Source organism: Schistocerca gregaria, chromosome 4, assembly GCF_023897955.1.
Source record: "Schistocerca gregaria isolate iqSchGreg1 chromosome 4, iqSchGreg1.2, whole genome shotgun sequence".
NCBI lineage: Eukaryota > Metazoa > Arthropoda > Insecta > Orthoptera > Acrididae > Schistocerca > Schistocerca gregaria.
In genome coordinates, this window is record NC_064923.1 from 544666216 (window position 1) to 544686240 (window position 20025).

General features: G+C 41.1%; 1 protein-coding gene across 8 annotated transcripts in view; it reads right to left on the reverse strand.

Annotated features, from left to right (window-relative positions):
* The window catches only part of LOC126268165 (band 3 anion transport protein), an 811429-nt gene that overhangs the window by 580505 nt on the left and 210899 nt on the right, over nt 1–20025 (reverse strand). The window contains exon 1 of one of the 8 annotated variants that reach the window (XM_049973750.1): nt 6120–6238. The exons of 6 other annotated variants lie outside the window; for them this stretch is intronic. The gene's annotated coding sequence lies outside the window, so the exon portion shown is untranslated. Of the gene's footprint in view, nt 1–6119; nt 6239–20025 lie in introns of those variants that run through there. One more of the 8 variants, XM_049973745.1, reaches the window with a different exon arrangement.

Sequence of the window (20025 nt, forward strand, 5' to 3'; positions counted from 1 at the left end):
AGCGACTCTGGCCAAGAAAACTTACAACAGCTGGGAGAGCGGTGTGCTGACCACATGCCTCTCCATAGCCACATCCAGTGACGTCTCTCGCCTAAGGGTGAGACGGCGGTCGGTTGGTACCGTTGGGCATTCCATAGCCTCTTGGGACCGAGTGTATATGTTTAGGAAACCGAAAAACAGATAGAACAGCAGCATCTTTCCGCCTTCTGCTATTTACACTGTTCGCAAGGAAACAACTTCCCTTGAAATTTTCCGAAAATAGAAAATGTTTTCCTGTTGTTCGGAAACCTTGCCTCCTGAAAGCATTTAACCATTTTTCTAAACAGGGAACTGCAATTAAATGCACGTTGATTATATGATTACGTTGTAGAGATATTTATCAGACAAGTGCATTAACATACAAAAGTCTAAAAACATACACGAACCTATGAAAGGTTGGATTGGTACCTTTATCGAAATTATTTGTGCGATTAAACGCTGCGCAACTCTTCACCAGTTTTCACATAAACTGGAATGTACAGACAGTACAATTACGACCAACAGATTCAGTGTACAAGGTGTTACACAATTTATGTTGTACACTTCAAGAGTTTGTCGGGGGGACTTAGTAGATCAAGTTATGCATAGGAATCCATGTCCGGAAACATCATCCAACGACGCTATAGGACGTCATAATTCCAAGCGCTGGCTAGCGTAAATGTATATACACACAGTGTGATTAAAAAAAAAGTGTTTCAAATGGCTCTGAGCACTATTGGACTCAACTGCTGTGGTCATTTGTCCCCTAGAACTTAGAACTACTTAAACCTAACTAACCTAAGGACATCACACACATCCATGCCCGAGGCAGAATTCGAACCTGCGACCGTAGCAGTCGCACGGTTCCGGACTGCGCGCCTAGAACCGCGAGACCACTGCGGCCGGCACAGTGTGATTCCGTGACGATGTTACAAACTTTCTAGAATCATGGAGAAGGATAAATTACCAATTTGAAGTAAGGATCCCCGTACCGTAAAAGCACGAGTCGAAAGTTATAAAGAAGACTGTTTTGATACCTCTGGCCGTCGGATACATGTACTGATACTGCTGTTGCTAAATAGTAGGATAGGCAATTTTCAGAGGTAATATGAACCAATGAAAAGGATTAGAATTTTCTGTAGATAACAGCCTAATATTCTAGAACAAAAACGTGGATGATAAAGATAGACATCACGTTCTCCTTCTCTTCAGGTGGTTTTAGAAGGCAATGACTTTGAGTTGAGTGAAGAAATAAAGTCTGTGTTTGTGGACCAGTTAATTAAACAGAACATTCCATAAGAAGTTGATCAACACAAATTCATCAAAAATCCTTTCACTAAAGAGCGTACCACTGAAGAACAAGAGCGTTTAATTGATATTTCTTTAGTCTGCATAATGAAACCGTAGTTTGTTTCCTCGTCACTGCTTATAATTTTGGAGCTTGGTGAAGCATGAATATCCATAAGAAGGTAACAAGCCCCTACGAGTTTTGATACCTTTTGCAACATGCTACTTACGTGGGGTAGGTCTTCCAGCGTTGTCAGTCATCAACATGAAATGCAGGTCGCAAATTGACGTGCACAAAGAGATGCAAATCACAATTTCCAATCTTGTGCCGAAATTTGAAGAACTGATAATGGAGTAGCTAGCTCAGTCTCCTTTTCGATTTCGTTGCAAGAATAAGGTACAATAACATTTAAAGTTGATATAAAGGGTCCAACAGTTAATAAAGAAATGACTACTCATAGTCATTTTTTTTGAAGCTTCAGTTTATTTACCCCACAGTTCAAAAGTCAAGTGTAATGCGGAAAGGAGTAGCAGGTGTCTAAATTCAGGTCAAGGGAGCTATGGGCGCAAAAAGTTTTAAAACCACTGGTCTCACAAAGATCCGTTGACAATCCCACTGTGTGCCTGGTAGGTCCCTCCTCTCCTTTCATCAGCATGCTAACTCGACTAGCCCCGTTCCCATCTAGTATTAGTAGTGGTATAGTGTACCCTCCGCCACACAACGAACGGTGGCTTGCGGAGTATGTATGTAGATGTAGATGACTGCTGGGTACATCACCATGACCCCGAAGCAAAGGGAGAAAGCAAGCAAGCAAGCTGCGGAAACACATGGATTCACCACCGCCGAAAGAGGCAAAGTGCCAGTCTTCATCACCGAAGGTGATGCTGTTTTTTTTTCAGAATGTCATGGTGTGATGCTAACGAATTATGCTCGCAAGGTGTAAACCGTCATAGGAATCCAGTACGCTGTCAATACGAAGCGTTGCGGGAAGTTGTCCAAAGAGGTTTCTGATCAACGACAACGCCGTCTCTCATTAAAATTTTGCCTCCTTCCCCGTATTCTTCTAAAAAGCTAACGAGTGACTTCTTCCCCTTTCCTCAGATGAAGAAACCATTGTGTGGCAGTTATTTCCAGTATTTCGCAATGGAACGCTTTTTGAACAGACAAAATGCATGGTTCTGGGACCAAGATCTATGCCAAGTCTTCCATTGTTGAAAAGAACGTGTCACACTGAGGCATGAATATGAAGGGAAATAATAATGGAATAGAACCATCACCAGTTTTCATGATCGCCGCTTGGTTTTTTGATGTGTTGTTAAGCCTCGTTGCAATTGAATAGTATGTAATTCATCCTGTAGTCCTCATTAATCACTAAAAATCTGGATCTCAGATTTTCATTTCTACGCGTACATGTAGAGTGGAGAGCTACATCGAACCAGTCTTCGGACAGAAGATGACAATAACAACAACAACAACAGCAGCAGCAGAAATAATACTTTAAACTGTTATTACTGCCTCTCATAATTTGACAGTGAAGAGAGTGCGACAGTGTAACAACGCTGGGAAGCATAAAGATAAAAAAAACTGTCATACGAAGTTGTTGAGGCTTTCTAGACGACTTATTCGCGTGTTGGCTGTTTGATTTTTACCTGGGATCCTCGGCCAATCTTTTTCAATGATTTTTCGGATATTTCAGCAGCGCGAGTGGCTGGCGTTGTCGAATTTTCCACAATGTCGCCCACTGGTACTGGCGAAACGTCAAAAAAGTCATTAAATAAACCCAACAGGCATACGTCAATATTATTATAATTTTTGACAATTTATGAACAATCCTACAAACGTCCAATTTTCAAGGTTACATAGATTTGTCATTTATTATTACCTCATTTCTGCCTCAGATCTGTCATTTTTCTTACATCCGTGGCACTCTCCTCCGTTGGTCCACTGCTTCTGCACTATTTGAAACTAACATGTCACGTCCCTGTAGCCACTACAGCAATAAACAGCAAGGTGTCTGGATCAAGCTCCTTAGGTTACTGTGAGTATTTTGACACCTACTCTGAAATCGAAATTGGTATTACTCTGTCAGTACACCAAACATCATCCTGATTTTAAGCGATTTATGAGGATTTACTAGCCCATTGCAACAGGTTGCATACAGGTAAGAAACAAATATTTTCAAGATGCAGAAATACGAGAATGTAAAATCAGTCACTGATCGCACTGAGCTGCTGTAAGACTTTGGATTGATGATCTCCGTTTAAAGAAACAAAAAACTTCCATATTCTACAACGTAAGCAACCTCAATTTTCCTCACACTCCAACTACAGAAGATGTACCAGATAATCAAAACTGTTAAGTCATCCATTTAAGTACTAAAAGAACTCCGCTAATTTAAATAAAAGGCTTAAATTCAACTATATACTTAGGGATTGTAATTACGAATAGCTTAAAGTGAAACGATCACACTGGTAACTTTGCGATGTATTGACAGAACAGTTAGAAAATGCAGCAGGTCTTCTAACGAGACTCTTTACACTACGCTTGTCCGACCCATCGGGTGTGCTGTTGTGCGGTATGGGATCTGACTCAGATAGCATTGACGGAGGACATCGAAAAAGTTCAAAGAACGGCTGCTCGTTTTGTACCGCGAAATAGGGAGGAGATTGCAACGGATATAGTACACAAATTGGGGTGGCTATCATTAAAACAGGGCGTTTTTCGTTGCGGCAAGATCGTGTCATGAAATTTCAATCCTCAGAGTGTGAAAATATTTTGTTGGTGCCCACCTACATGGTTGAGGAACGATCCTCATAATAAAATAAGAGAAATCGGAGATCGCACGGAAAGATTTTAGTGTTCGTCTCTCACGCGCGCTGTTCTAGAGTGGAAAGATACAGAAATTGTTAGAAGGCACTTAATTTTGAATTGCAGAGTAAACATTTAGATGTAGGTGTAGAACGCTACTGTGGCCATGCAGTGTTTGAAATACGAACGAAATGGAAAAAGTCATGGGAGGGTTTGTCCCATTTGAAGATGTGCCGTGTACGACGGCCGAATGCTGTGTCTACGTGTGGCTTAGGCACCTGTCAAATATGTCTAAAACGGGAGAATGCCGCACAGGACTACTGGGAATGAGCCACGGCGAAGGGATGACGCGTCGCCTACGCAGACCAGTAACTGGCGATCAACAGTCTACACAGAGGCAGGTAACGACGATTTTAAAGTTGGGCTTCAGGAACCCAATTCTACCAGGACCGTACTGACACAAATGAGTTCCAGCAGTCGGTAAGCGGACACAACATAAAGTGACATCCCACAACTTTTGGTGACCCAGTGTATTTATTATGTTTGTAACGTGATAATACATGGGCTTAACAACACATTAGGTGGCCGGCCGCTGTGGCCGAGCGGCTCTAGGCGCTTCAGTCCGGAACCGCGCTGCTGCTACGGTAGCAGGTTCGAATCCTGCCTCGGGCATGGATGAGTGTGATGTCCTTGGGTTAGTTAGGTTTAAGTAGTTCTAAGTCTACGGAACTGATATCCTCAGATGTTATGTGCCATAGTGCTCAGAGCCATTTGAACCATTTGAACACATTAGGTTATGTGGACATAAATGCTATGGAGCATTTGATGTGGGAAAGCGACGTTTGAGTTAAATCAGAGAGTGTCATATAGACTCGTCGCTCTCAAAAGCCATACTTAAACGAACTCCTTGAAAACCAAACACGCACGTACGCACGCACACACACACACACACACACACACACACACACACACACACACACACACGCACACACCATCGTAAGCATTGCAGTGCATAAACTACGTCGTTTTTAATATTCATCATCTACATCTAAATGATTACTCTGCATTTCACATTTAAGTGCTTGGCAGAGGGTTCATCGAACCGCAATCATACTCTCTCTACCATCCCACTCTCGAACAGCGCACAGGAAAAACGAACACCTAAACCTTTCTGTTCGAGCTCTGATTTCTCTTATTTTATTTTGATGATCATTCCTACCTATGTAGGTTAGGCTCAACAAAATATTTTCGCATTCGGAAGGAAAAGTTGGTGACTGAAATTTCGTAAATAGATCTCACCGCGACCGAAAACGCCTTTGCTTTAATGGCTTCCATCCTAACTGGCGTATCATACTGCCACACTCTCTCCCCTATTACGTGATAATACAAAACGAGCTGCCCTTTTTTGCAGCCTTTCGATGTCCTCCGTCAATCCCACCTGGTAAGGATCCCACACCGCGCAGCAATATTCTAACAGACACGCGCGTGTCTCTCACAAACTAGTACGACAATTCAGACTCTCTGCTTGAAATATCTTTCGTACTTAAAAAAAAATTCAGCACAACACTATCACTGTTTTGTCGAGCACGGGCAGACGATTTCTTGATCCGCGTTTAGAGGTTCTACAGAGTATCGTGTGACCATGATAAATCACTCCCAAGACTGCCATTAAGGGCTTGTTTTTGTACTAAGTACGAACACTAACATACAATGCGGCCTATGCTTCACTAATTCAGAGTTCTGCGTGAAGTATCAAAGTAGAGGCGTAAGTTCAAAAAAATGGCTCTGAGCACTATGGGATTTAGCATCTGAGGTCATCATTCCCCTAGAACTTAGAACTACTTAAACCTAACTAACCTAAGGACATCACACGCATCCATGCCCGAGGCAGGATTCGAACCTGCGACCGTAGCGGTCACGCGGTTCCAGACTGAAGCGCCTAGAGGCGTAAGTTGTCGATGCTACAAATGAGAAAAGCTGCACGCTAAATTCCTGCAGCCCTTACCATAGAAGTGGATGCCTGTGGCGCACAGTGTTCACCTCGTCACCTGATCGCCACAACTGAGCGCAAGTCTGCGCGCGCGTGTTCCGGAGCGTGCTTCCAGCGAAGACCGATTCCCTTCTGATTGCTCCGATGCACGCGAGGGCTGTGCGTAAGGCGCAGACGACAGGTGGGCCGCATATGCTCCATTGTGCTCGTAATCTTACGCAAACTCTGCTTGAAACACAAACACGGAGGTGCGTCTCCACGCCACTCCTTGTTTATTTACGACGCTGTTTATATCGCTATTCAACAGTTTGCCTTTGCGACCATTGAAACAATAAGCTGACATCACAAACAGACGAAGGATATGTAAACATTCGCTCGGCATTGATAACGCTATTCTGCACGCCGGTGATGCAGTGACGACATTGTGTCACAAAAACCAGTAAATGTGTTTCTCTAAAGGCCTCGATCTTACGCAACGAAGCTAGATCTGGAGCCCATTCTCTGCAAACCATTCACAGAGAGCGCTGTTCAGTGACGTTAAAGTCAACGAGCACAGAGTTCAAGACTTCATGATCGCCGAGAGAGGAGACGTGACTGATTCGACAGACGTTCTCTGTCTTCTTCTCCACTTCGTTTTTGAATCATACTCTTCCCTTGTTTCCTGAGTTCCAGAAGAAATCCGTTGGAATTGTATTACTCGATAAATAGTACAATTCTCAAGGCTGTTAATTCAACTAAGTACCTCGGTGTTAAAATTACGAACAACTTCAGTTGGAAAGACCACATAGATAATATTGTGGGAAAGGCGAGCCAAAAGTTGCGTTTCATTGGCAAGACACTTAGAAGATGCAACAAGTCCACTAAAGAGACAACTTACACTACTCTCGTTCGTCCTCTGTTAGAATATTGCTGCGCAGTGTGGGATCCTTACCAGGTGGGATTGACGGAGGACATCGAAAGGGTGCAAAAAAGGGCAGCTCGTTTTGTATTACCACGTAATAGGGGAGAGAGTGTGGCAGATATGATACGCTAGTTGGGATGGAAGTCATTAAAGAAAGACGTTTTTCGTCGCGGCGAGATCTATTTACGAAATTTCAGTCACCAACTTTCTCTTCCGAATGCGAAAATATTTTGTTGAGCCCAACCTACATAGGTAGGAATGATCATCAAAATAAAATAAAAGAAATCAGAGCTCGAACAGAAAGGTTTAGGTGCTCGTTTTTCCCGCGCGCTGTTCGGGATTGGAATGGTAGAGAGATAGTATGATTGTGGTTCGATGAACCCTCTGCCAAGCACTTAAATGTGAATTGCAGAGTAATCATGTAGATGTAGATGTAGATGAATCGACGATGAATAGAAATATGTGGAAAACGTAGCTGTAGCAAGATGTAGTATGTAGGACACGTGTTAAGAACTGAGATAATAGCTTCCATGGACCTAGAGGGAGCCGCAGATGACCAAAGTTGCAAATGAAAACAGAGATTGGGATATATCCAACAATGAATTGAAGATATTGAGAGTAAGTTCTACTCTGAGAACAAGAGACTAGTACTGCAGTGGGAATCATAGCAGGTTTCATTAAACCAGTCAGAAGACTGATGACTCAAAGAAATGTTAGCTTTGCGCATGTTTTTGAAATTTGCCAGCAACGTGTTGGTTTCTTACCGATTACGCACTGTTCTTCTTCTTTCTGGGTTTGATTTTGACTCTTGCAATTTCAAATGGCATGGCAATTTATTACACAAATGTGGCATGACTGTCGAAAACATTGAAGAAAGCTATAGATTGCCCTTAGGTGTGTAAAGGATACATTAAAGACACGAAAACTGAGGTGAAACTACCAACGACACTACTACCGCCTCACCTCGTTATCACCATAAATTAAGAACCTAAGCCATGGTGCCATGTATACTTAACCGATGTTCATTTTTCTTTGATTCACGTAAAGACACACATTCATACACCAATTATCATCCTTCGCTGCCTTGTTCATGGCAATATTAAGATATAGCAGATTAAGCACTTTTATGTGCTTTCTAGCATTACCTACGTTTGTTTCAGTGTTGTATAATTTCATCTTGGCATTAGATTAATTTTCAAAATCTTGTTAAGACACTCTGGACGTCTTTGTGGAATCAGAAACAACTGGAATGAGGAAACTTCGCATTGAAACGTACAAGGCGAGTACATGGCAACTCGAACTTTTCATTTCTAGTTAGTTAGTTAGTTACATGTTCTATAGATCATTTGAATGGTTCGTTTATCTAAATGCTGTGGAACGAGCAAGTTTACAGGATTATGTTGTTAGTGTTCATGCAACTACACTTTTATTTACCTTTTATTTTTGCCTTTTTCAAGTCAAAATATCTTACTCTACTTCCTAGAAATTAACTTTTCTACGTAATAGACTCTGAGTTTAATTTTTATTTACTTCACGATCTGACACAGTCCACCTTACAATTTTGTGTTTCTGGCATTATTTAGTGAAGATAATAACTCTCATATAAGAAGCTACCTGTTTCTCAATTTTACATGTGTTTACTCCATACAGTTTCTTTTACCTAGCTCATGAAAAAAGAAAAAAAAAACATAGCAAGACCCGGAAGGTGGTTAGTAAACGTTGCCTCCCAGGCCGATTCATCGTCTGGGAAATATTTGCTACCTCGTGGCTAAAAACGGAAAATGAATCTCATTGTTCAGGAAGGCAACATCCTCACTACAAAACAATGAACAAGCCTGGGGAACACCTGGTCATCATTCACAATGAACGACAAACACTGATAAATAGGAATAAGTCTTAAAGCGTCTGAGTAAATGGAATTTATATCTCGAGATATGCAGTGCCCCTCCGTTAAGAAATATCCTCAGTGCTCTAAAAACGGTACAAATGGCTCTGAGCACTATGGGACTTAACATCTGAGGTCAGCAGTCCCCTAGAACTTAGAACTACGTAAACCTAACTAACCTAAGGACATCACACACATCCATGCCCGAGGCAGGATTCGAACCTGCGACCGTAGCGGTGGCGCGGTTCGAGTCTGTAGCGCCTAGAACCGCTCGGCCACCCCGGCCGGCTCACTTCACACTTCCATGCAAGTCCTCTCATTTACAGAATGTGGGATTAGACTTTCTGGTTCTGCCATTAGCTGGTGCAAAATATAGCCTAAAAGAGCACTCTCAGAATCTGTACATGTAAATATAAGAGTTCGGGACAATAGAAATGTTTTTTAATAAACATAGGAGAAACGCACATGGCAAGATACAAATAGAATTTATTTCGCTGCACACAGATATAACTCAAAATCGTGTATGTACTGTTATTTTCTCAGCACCGTGTGTCAACATTAAAATGTTGACTGTAAGTTAAAACCATTAAGGAGGTTTGAGTTTAATTGGCTCTGAGCACTATGCGACTTAACTTCTGAGGTTATCAGTCGCCTAAAACTTAGAAATAATTAAACCTAACTAACCTAAAGACATCACACACATCCATGCCCGAGGCAAGGTTCGAACCTGCGACCGTAGCGGGCGCACGGCTCCAGACTGTAGCGTCTAGAACCGCACTGCCACTCCGGCCGGCCTGAGTTTAATTGGATGACCGAGTAACTTGCTTTACGGATCCTGTCAAGGATGAAAACTGATTCACGTGTGAAAAATAGAATTGACACAATCGGCGATTAAATTATTGGCACACATATCGCAGAGGATATGTGATGAACTCGCACTTCACGTGCGGCGTTACCCCAATCGCATGCGCGACGTGAGATGATAGCACCGCCCAGTGATCTCCCGCCATAAGTCCAAACGAAAAGAAAGAACGAGCATTATAACATCCCAAGCATTACTATGAATGTTGAACTTCGTTCTCCGTATATCCTCCTTATGACACTACCATGAGCAATAACATACGGAACACATATTCATTTATTGCCTCATGTGTTCACAGTATCACGCTATCAAGAAATACTTATGTGTCTTGTCATACATATTCGGACAATGCAATCTAGTTTATTCAAAACATCAAAACATTGCTATCTAATAATCTATAAGGTACTTCTTTCTTATCAGACTGCTACTGAGTTGTCCGAGAACTAAAGAAATCGAGCACTGCAAGAAATATTTTCTGCAACGCACTCGCGCCGCAAAGCTGAACGTGCATATGCCTCGTACAGTAGCTCCATTGTTACGTAGCCAACTTTTTTGTACCACCTATTTTTAGATCATGAGTCTTCCTAGGGAAAGAGAAGCTTGATGACAAATCCTGGTCGTTCGTGGTGGGGCTTTCACGATGGGTCAGCTCACCTTCCACAGAAAAGAAACAGCCAGCTATAAAATACCCAGTAATAAGCCTCGGTGTTCGGATGGTTCTAATGGAATTCGACAACGGCAGCGGAAATGGACGTTGTGCTTTGGTGTGTGGATTATACGGTGCATCCAGAATAAACAACAAGAAGCGTTAACAGATAGACAGCACAATATTTTGTTTCCGTTTTTTCTGAAACAAAAAAGGAAGGTATGGATTGTGATTAAGTGATGGAGTTTGCCTATTATTTTAGCGAAGTGGACAAAAACTATAGGGCGAGAGCAGGAGTATCCACTACTCTAAATAAACGGTGATCAAAATGTGTAGCCTAGTGGAAAGTGGTTATGAAAGGTTGACAAAGTTCAGTCTGAGAGCTAGAATCATGAGTATAGTGATAGTGGGAGTGTACACCCCTACTGAAGATGTGTCCTTGGACGTAATAGATGCTCACAGAGACTATAAACGTCGTTTCAACTGGCCATGAACTGATACCGGCGGAAGATATTAGTGGCACAGCAGGAAAAGAGAGGAATAGTAAGCCTATTTGGATGTGTGAAGAGGATGCTAGGAACGAGAATGGAAAAATGTTGATGGATTTACTGGAGCAATACGAATTACAAGTGGAAAACACATTCTTTGCTCCCAATAATATTCGTAAATTTACTTGATATTACCATGCAAGAGAGCAGAAATCAAGTATTGATTATCTCATCTTGAAGCAAAAGGCTAATTTGAAAATTGGGGATTCAGATTCGAAGAGGGGCAGCCTGTGGAAGTGATCATCATGTAGTGGAATATAAGATTTGTATCCCCTATACATACAGGAATATTGGTGAACAGGACAGGACGCAGAGTGCTGTCCAACCTGAGATCACAAATCGACAGTCTAAGGGAAGACAGTAATAAATAGGTATACCAACATCGACTGTCAAAAAACTGGAGAGTGTAGAGAGAACAGGAGAAGAGGAATATGAGCGTATAAAGAAGGCCATGAATGAAGCAGCAAAAGAAGCCCTTCGAGAATATGAAAAAAAGAAGAAATCAGTTTCGTGGGATGTTCAAATACCAGGGATGATTCGAAGGGAGAAAGAAGCTTATTTAACGTTCCTAATTAAGAATGGCATTCAAAGTAGACACAGATATAGGACACTAAATAGAAAAGTAAAAATAGACGCGTTAAAAAGGAAAAACCAGGTAAGGGAAGAAAGATGTGAATATGTAGAGAGGATGACTGGTGGAGCACACAGTGCTGAGGCGTGGAGAACAATCAAGTCAAAGGAAGAGTCAAATAGTGACAAGTTACATCTAATGTTAAACATGGTCAATGGAAAAAGTATTTTCAGGATTTATTCCAGTAAAATCGGCACGAATTGTTACATAAATGCGAGGGGAAGAGGAGGAGTTATAGCCTTTACATACAGAAAGTCTTCAACAGGCTGTAAGGAACTGTACGATAAAGAAGGCACTAGGATATGAATCAATATATCCAGAGCTGTTGACTCTTGGAAAGCGTACTAGATGAAGAAGACGTTCCATTGGAATGAACATGTTACGTAACACAAGTGCATAAGAAACGGTCATGTAATGACCCAAATAATTGCAAGGGATTGGCAGTGATCCCTTTCATTGGACAACTGTACTCGAAGATACTTAAAATCTGGTGGAGAATGAAACAAGTCACAAGCCGCAAGTAGAGCAAGCAGGATTCCGAACAGTAAGGTCGGTAATGGACAACATTATCACCTTAAAACTAACATGCGAAAAACAATCAAAAGTTGGACTAGAGAATTGCATTGATTGAGCTGGAAAGGGTATATGATAATATTCCCACCAACAGACTGTAAGAAAAGTTAAAAATGGCTTAATCACTATAATGAAAGAATTCAGTCTTGTGGACACTTCTTACCACTGTGATATGGTCTTCACGTAATATTGTTTACGATCTCATTCTTCCTCTTATTCAGATTTGCACCTGATGATGTAATTTAAATTACGAAACCCGTCGTGCCTTTAACAAATGATTTGTAGCAGACAGAGTTGAATTAAAGCCTACTAAAGGTTGCTATGAAATTGTGTGATAATAACACAGTGACAGTAAGGATTGGGAATAGTTGTACAGAAAAACTGGAGCTGCAATAATATTTGCCACAGGGAAGTGGGCTGTCACTGGCCCTCTGTAAGCTGTGTCTAGGAGCAAATCTGTAGATGTGGCATAGGAAGTGCCAGGCTATGGGAATGACAGTAGAGGGCAGCAAGATATTTAGTCTGTATTTTGCAAATGACCAGACTGTATTATCAGAAGAAGAATATTATCTGAATTATGTGATAAGAAAGTTTAAAGAGGAATACAATAAGGCTGGTATGAAGATGAACGTGAAGAAATGTGAGTACTTGGTCTTGCAACGGGAATGGTAAATAAGTTGAAGGTAACTAGAGGTGTAGAAAAGGCAAAATACATTGAGGTGTCATTTAACAAACACGGCACAAATAATGATGCAATCACTAGTAGTATTAATAAAGAATGGATAGTAACAAGGGCACTGAACTCTGTTTTTTGGAACAAAAAGAATAACAACGATGAAGAGAATGAATAACATTATAGTCCAGAGTGTAGTTTTCAACGAAGCATAAGCCTGGGACGTTAGCAATGGAAGACTAGCCAGGCACGAGTTGGACTCACGCACTGAGGGTTCCGTAGAAACTTAATTATGTACACTATGTGATGAAAATTATCAGGACACCTGGCTGAAAATGACTTACAAGTACTTTTTTCGCGCCCTCCATCGGTAATGCTGGAACTCAGTATGGTATTGGCGCACCCTTAGCCTTGATGACAGTTTCCACTCTCGCAGGCCTACGTTCAGTCAGGTGCTGGAAGGTTTCGTGACGATTGGCAACCCATTCTTCACGGATTGCTGCACTGCGGAGAAGTATCGATGTCGGTCGGTGAGTCCCGGCACGAAGTCTGAGTTCCAAAACACTCCAAAGGTGTTCTGTAGGATTCAGGTCAGGACTCTTTCCAGGCCAGTCCATTACAAGGATGTCATTGTCGTGTAACCACTCCGCCACAGGCCGTGCGTTATGAACAAGTGCTCGATCGTGTTGAAAGATGCAATCGCCATCACCGAATTGCTCTTCAACAGTGGGAATCAAGAAGCTTAAAACAACGATGTAGGCTTGTGCTGCGATAGTGCCACGGAAAGAAAACAAGGGGTGCAAGCCCCCTCCATCAAAAACAGGACCACACCATAATGGCACCGCCTTCGAATTTTACTGTTGGCACTGCACACGCTGGCAGATGACGTTCACGGGACATTCGCCATACCTACACCCTGATATCGAATCGCCACTTTGTGTACAGGGATTCGTCACTCCACACAACGTTATTCCACTGTTCAATCGTCCAACGTTTACTCTCCTTACACCAAGCGAGGCGTCGTTTCGCATTTACCGGCGTGATGTGTGGCTTATGAGCAGCCGCTCGACCATGAAATCCAAGTTTTCTCACCTCCCGCCTAACTGTCATGGTACTTGCAGTGTATCCTGATGCAGTGTAGAATTCCTGTGTGATGGTCTGCATAGATGTCTGCCTATTACATATTACCACCATCTTCAACTGCCGGCGGTCTCTGTCAGTCCATAGACGAGGTCGGCCTGTACGCTTTTGTACTGTACGTGTCCCTTCACGCTACGACTTCACTATCACATCGGAAACAGTGGACCTAGGGATGTTTAGGAGTGTGGAAATCTCGCGTACAGACGTATGACGCAAGTGACACTCAATCACCTGGCTCGAAGTCCGTGAGTTCCGCGGAGCGCCCCATTCTGCTCTCTCACGATGTCCAATAATACAAGGTCGCTGATGTGGAGTACCTGGCAGTAGGTGGCAGCACAACGCACCTAATTTGAAAAAGAATGTTTTTGGGGATGTCCGGATACTTTTGATTAGATAGTGTATATAGACAATTCATATATTCCGGAAATCGAAAATCTCTATCATCTTTGTATGTTATCGACATTGATATTGGGAAGATTCCAGAGATATTCAGGAATGTTTTAATTTCAATAATACAAATGTGACATAAAGTCATGCAGGAGGCAAGTGACCATTATTGTAATAATCAGCAGTTCTCCATTAAGTCTGGTTGGGTCGCAATGGTAAAAGTCAAATATCGTGCAAGGAATGACCTTACTGCTCATACAACGCGTTTTGGAATTTATTCATCGTCAGACATTCAGGAGTGATTAATGCACGTAGATATGGCGCTGGATATCTGATGATGGATAAATTCCGGAACACGTCATATGAACAATGAAGTCATTCCTGGCCTGATGTTTGACTTTTACCACTGCGACGGAGTCAACCTGAATGCAAAACTACTAGCCGGCCGCTGTGGCCAAGCGGTTCTATGCGCTTCAGTCCGGAACCGCGCTATTGCTACGGTCGCAGGTTCGAATCCTGCCTCGGGCGCGGATGTGTGTGATGTCCTTAGGTTAGTTAGGTGTAGGTAATTCTAAATTTAGGGGACGAATGACCTCAGATGTTAAGTCCCATAGCACTCAGTCTTTTTTTTCCAAAACAACTGGTTGTTTTAATTCCAAGTTAGATGTGGGATGATAAGTGACAAAAGAAATATGTTCGTGTGATATAATTACAAGTTAACAATTTTCCGAGTTTTCCTTTTTTCTTGTACTGTGAAATCTAGCTTCTTGACAAATTTCATGATTCTAAGTCACGAGAAAGATGAATGAGATTGCGAATATCAAAAGTGTCCTAAATTGCCTTGTCTTTTGATTGCATTGACTTAGCAGCTCACATTTATTACAGCGCCAAGGTATCATAGACCTCAGTATGTGGTACAAATTTCGACTTGATACGTCTACCCGTTACTGATAAAACGGGGTCTTAACAGACGCTCGAACAGTCAGATAGGAAATGACAAATTTGTTTGGATTTTTTCCCTTTAGTTGTACTGTTAACCTTTCTTTTTTTCAAGTTTCACGATTCTAGGCCAAAAGGTAGTACGTCATAGGCTTTGATGAGTGAGTTTGCGAGTATCAAAATCTGTGACATAAATGGCCGTATCTTTGGACTGCATTGACTTAGAAGCTTCAATTTTTTTGTATAAGGGACTATAAACCTTAGTATGTTACAAATTGCAACGTGATACATCTACCCCTCTTCCTGATAAAAAGGGATATTTGACTGTCGGACAAACAGACAGACGGTCGGATGGACGGATGGGCAACAAAGAGCCCCTATTATGGTTCCGTTTTTACCGATTGGTGTACGGAACCCTAAAAAAAGTATAAACTGTTTGTCAGTGAGATGGATTACTTCAAATGAAGGTCAAGTTGTACTAGGGTGGATCGGATAAAAAAATGACATAATTCGACAAAGGATGAAAATGGATAGGGATATCTGTGACGACATAGAACAAAAACTGGTGATTGTGTTTTGGCCATGTGTATAGAACGACTGCAGACACGATGTCATAAAGGATACTACAATGAATACCATCCCAGCGGAAGAAAAGTGGTCACCCGCGACGCAGCTGGCAAGCTGAGGTGGAAGAAGCAGTGGAAGCAAGGAATATGAACAATGAGGAATTGAAAATAGAAGAGGAAGACAACTGGGGACGGAGAAGTGGCGAGAGGTATAGGTAATCCGCAAGAAGAAGAAGAAGAAGCAGAAGAATTTTTTTGCAGCGCCATCCTTGTATAAAATCTTCTCAGTGTTTAGACTGCTTCAAGTTGGAGTTAAAACTCGACATTTTGGAAGATTATCACCATCTTCTGCGTCAGGAATAACTGTCTACTGTGAGAGAGGTGTTCGCAAGTCGTTGATAGGCTGATCCTGTCCTCCATCTTTTCCTGTCATGTGCTAATCTATAACCAACATTCTCTACAATATATTTGAAACTTCTAATCTTTGTCTGCACCACTATTTTTCCTCTCTGCTGCTTGTTCTAACTCCAGTTTCACTATTCCTGGGTGCCGTAGTATATTCTCTACAAACCAGTCCCTTATCCTGGTAATTGTGTTCCACAGAATTCTTTCCTTTCCTATTATGTTCAGTACTTCTTTACGTTTCGTACTTTATCTGTCCTCGTCATTTTCAACATTCTTCGATAGAACCACGGTTCAAATGCTTCTCGTTTCTTCTTCGTTGGGTTTGCGATTATCCTCATTTCACTTCCATTCATTTCTATATTCCAGATGTTCAGCTCCAGGAACTTCTTCCTCATTTCCAAATAATGTCTTCGCTGTGTGTATGCCTGCACCAGTCCGCTTCTGTTATCATCCTTGCCTCAGCCATACTGTACAATCCTTGCTCCTAGATGACAGAATTCTTTCACTCTTTCCATTACCCTATCGTTCCAGACTTTGATGTTAACAAGTCGTTACTCTCCTTTCTATCATTCTTCATTACCTTCATCTTTGCTTAGTTACTGCTTAATCCATATTCTCATGTCCATTAAAATTATCCGGGCTGTTATGCCGTGGTCGGTTGATGAATTTTGTCTCAATTCCCAACGTTTCGTCTCCGACTGCGAGAGCATCTTCAAGGGGGTCCGTAGGTCGATGGAAGGTCCAACACACCCACTGGCTCGCTACTGATCCAGTCGGTGTGTTGGACCTTCCATCGACCTACGGACCCCCTTGAAGACGCTCCCGCAGTCGGAGACGAAACATTGGGAATTGAGACAAAATTCATCAACCGACCACGGCATAACAACCCGCATAATGTATTGAGACAAAATTCATCAACCGACCACGGCATAACAACCCGGATAATTTTAATGGACATGATATTTCCGGCCGTGAAAGTCTACATTTTAGTATAATTCATGTTCTGTGCTAAAGATGTTGTACATTCCTTTCAAAAGGTCGTTTATGATTTTCCTATATACGGTGAGAAGAGCTACTGTGTGTCTTCTGCAAACCTTAACACCGATATCTGTTTTCTCTGTTCCTTTATGTCTCATCTGAAATTTCCTTTCACTTCCTTCGTATTGTTCCATCAATGTGCAAGTAATAGTCGCTTTATGTGACAAGGGGCATACTATGACACTCTCTAACCAGATATTTCTAAAGCCAGCTAAAATGCTAAAACGTTTCACGAAGCATCTGAAGGCGAATAGTGGTCGAAATATCGAAATATCGAAAATTTACGACCACGATTACCAACGACAACAACAACGCTTTCAAAAAAAAAAAGTAATGACTTATGAAGCGAAGATTTTAAAATATGTTTAATTTCAAACCGCTACACCAATACCACGTTACAGTACTACTGAGTTGCAACAAATATCTATAACTTCCTAACTGCCAGTTTGCGAAACATATCAATAAAATCGATCTTACTTAGTGAAACATTAGCGTGAATATTTCACGCTGTTTTAGGTTTTACTGAGATTGATATGTTTATCTCTTTATCGTACAGGAGGAAGGCAGCCTCGATTTCATGAGTAATGCATTGTCGATGGCTGCTGATCTTTGCTATCTGATCGTCACATGGTCAATTACATGTTATTCTATACATGACAAACCTTGATAGATATGACCAACCGGACACGCTACTTGAAACGAGTGAAGTAATGATTATAAATAGGCGAATCCTCGGAAACGAGACTGAACATGTGAAAACGTTTTACAAACTCCGCTACCAGTCAAAAAATTTGTCACCTATTTAATTTAATTGCTTAGCAACATGTTTCGAGGTTAGACCTCATCATCAGGCTGTAATGGCAGTCCAAAAAACATTCAACACAAGTGAACATAGACATTAAAATTCCTTTGTACAATCTTAGTATATGCTGCAACTAATCTGTGGAGAAAAGAAGGATAACCTATTAAGAGGCGATATCAATTTGTATCTTGGTCTACTGTTCACATCAAAATTTTTTAAATAATCACTCACTTTGTTCTTGCGGTGCGGCAGTCTTGTGTTATTTGTTGAGGTACCTCCATTACAATGGCTCTTTTGGCCTGTTGAATCACGGTATCAAAAATAAGTCAACAGTGCAGAAAATAAGATGACAGCCAAAACAAAGCTTATTTCAATTTGACTATCGATATGTCGATCATGCTGTTGTCAGTCACTTGCAATGAATTCTGTGCGTCTTCTTGTTGCGTCACTGATGCTGGTCGGCGAAATATATTACAAATTCAGATACTGTGACAATTTCATAATAAAAACGACGCTATAAAATTTTTATTTTAAAAATTATAAAGATATTGCTGGCGCCTAAACTCATATATAATCTTGGTGTTCTGTATTTTCTGTTCTAAGAGCACTGAATTGAAACGGGTGAACAAATGACAATTCTTAAACCCTGGCCATTTAATTAATAAGCTCTTTTTCCACTTTTGGCCCTGGGTGAATATTTCAATTTTATTCAAGATGTCCATTTTCCAGGTATTTTCTAAAGTATTAAGTACTTTTAAGGTCGTTGTGTTCTGCAATAATGTGTCTTGTTTTGTTTATATATTTCGGTATAGCTCACTTGTTGTAAGTCTGAAACAGTCAATGTGTTCTTTAAAATTCGTTTTAAATTTTTTCCTGTTTGTCCAATTTTAGTCTTTAATGCAATAACTGCATGTGATTTTATAAATCTCTGATTTGCTCAGTTTCTTTGTTGGTTGAGAGATTTCATGGACCTATTTCGTTATTAAATTGTTCTCGGTGTCAGAAGTTGCCTGTATTTTTAAGCAGTTTGGCTATTTTGTATGAATGACTCCAAAGTATGGTATAGTTACATACTTGGGTTTTTGTGTGTTGCAGGAGATGGTTGTGAGAGTTTATTTGCCTTTGTTATTTGTAAAGCGTTTTAAAAGTGTATCTATTTCATGTTCGAGATAGCTATTGTTGTGGGCAATGTAAATGATAGTGTTTATTTCTGTCTTGTAGTTGGCAGCATAAAGAGGGAATTTCTGTGCTATGTTCAAGAAGGATCTGAATGCACCTTGGAGTTGGTTGGTTTACTGTGCACAATAATGTTCAGGGTCTGGTTTGTATTGGTTATTATCATGTGTAAGATTTTTTTTTTTGATGGTGTTTTTCTGTAAGTTACTGAATGTGTTTAGCAATGTTACTATTTATTTTCTAGTTCAACTGTATTCCGTGAATGTGTCATTATTATAAGTAAAGTAGTGCACAGTTTTGTGGGTGACGTTCTCCTTGTTGGTCAGAAGTTAATGTCATGAAATTAATGAAAATTTCTGCAATAATCCCACTGAGTGATCTACCCATTATTAGTCAAACGTCCTGTTTGTACTTTTTGGTACTGAATGTGAAATAGTGGTGGACCAGAACAAGATCTAGTGTTTCTATTGGGCCAGCTATTTCAGCTGTGGATATGGTTTGATATTTTAGTAAATTATAGTAATTATATCCCTGGATTCTTTGGTGGGTATGCTGCTGCCCCCGTTTACTATGTCTAGGATAATAAACTTTGTGTGGAGTGGAGTTTGAAGTTCTTTGATACATTGGATTGCTTGGTAACTATTTTTCACTGAAAACTGGTTTTGTAATATTAAGTGTAGCTTTCTCATAACTTTGGAGCCTACTCATTGTTAGGCCTACGTCCTGTTTGTTCATTTTGGCACTGAATG